Source organism: Callithrix jacchus, chromosome 7 (assembly GCF_049354715.1).
Source record: "Callithrix jacchus isolate 240 chromosome 7, calJac240_pri, whole genome shotgun sequence".
Classification (NCBI taxonomy): Eukaryota; Metazoa; Chordata; class Mammalia; order Primates; family Cebidae; genus Callithrix; species Callithrix jacchus.
Genome location: NC_133508.1, coordinates 149,365,797 through 149,367,296, shown reverse-complemented (window position 1 = coordinate 149,367,296; position 1,500 = coordinate 149,365,797).

Here is a 1,500-nt window from a genome sequence, read left to right as displayed (position 1 = left end):
CCTGAGTTCTCTGAGATTCTTTTCTTGAATTGGACTCTGCAACTCACTTGTTAGCTTCTCCCTTTCAAGGTTATTTCCCCACTGCTATTTTTGGAAAGAGGGAGTTTGTATCTGGTTGGAAAGAGGGAGTTTGTGTCTGGTTGGAAAGAGGGAGTTTGTGTCTAGTTGGAAAGAGGGATACAATGTTGCTATCCTGTGTGGATGATGTACTTTCTTCTTTGCTATGAGGAACTGCTCACTTCACCGTCGGTGGGAGCCAGAATCTCTTAAAACAGTTTTCACCATCCTCAAGGGGAGCTGAGGCGGGAGGGGAAAGCTGAGTTTTCCAATTATATTCTCCCCTTGGTAAAATCCTTGTTGTCCCTGAAAAAACAGTCCCATCTAGTCCCTCCTCAAGAAGTGTTTGAGGAGAAGGTATAAAAAAGATACTTTAAAAATTATTTCTTACAGTATTACTTGCACACTTCTGCTAGGTCTCCTCCAGAAACAGCATTAAATGCTCTATACATGCATTAAATGTATATATATATCTCATGCATTAAATGTTTAATACACCTGTGGAACGTTTTCCTAGGTATCACTGTCCCTCATAAGTTGCTATAGCCACCGGATCAATTTCTAGCCCTCCACTTTTAGAAGCTAGTGCTACATAAACTGGGTGTCATGCCTATCATTAATACTACTTTTTTGTTTTGGAAGTGTAGCCTCCACATCTTTCAGCTGGAGTCTCAAGTTAAAATGTCCATAGAACCAGGCATAAAGATTGAAGCACGTGAAAGCACATGGCCATTTGCTTAACAGAACCTAGGTCATGTATGAAAGAAACCCTTTTGTCTCAACAAAACAATTAGCTGGGCATGATGGCTCATGCCTTTAGTCTCAGCTACTTGCGAGGCTGAGGTGGGAGGATCACCTGAGCCTTGGAGATTGAGGCTGCATTGAGCCTGGGTGACAAAGCAAGACCCTGTCTCAGAATAAATAAGTAAATATTTCTGATGGATCTGAGAGTTTTTTCTGTCCCATCTTCTGCACGCACTTTATTCAAGGGTAACTTGCCTTCCAGTTTCTAATTTATTTATGTTTTTATAGAATTTATGAGCTGCCTTGAACTTATCTCTTAGCTATACATTGGCTGGGTCTTCTATCTCTATCATCTAACCCAAAGCATAGATCAAAATTCTTGCTTCTATTATGATAGCTGTTAGTTGCAGACGATGGAATCCACTAAAGCTAATTTAAGAAAAAAGACACTACATGGTATTAGAGTTTCTGGGAGGATAAGGAAACCAGGATGGGATACTATACATCTGGATACAACACATCCAGGGGATATGGATAACTCACTTTTTAAGACATACTGTTAAAGGTCTCAGATTTTACCCTACTTGCAACCTAGCAACCCAACCTTTCTGCAGTGCGTGTGTGCCCACAAAAAACAAGACCTGTGGGTCAGAGACAAGGGAATACATTAATAATAACACAAGCCAGAACAATATCTTT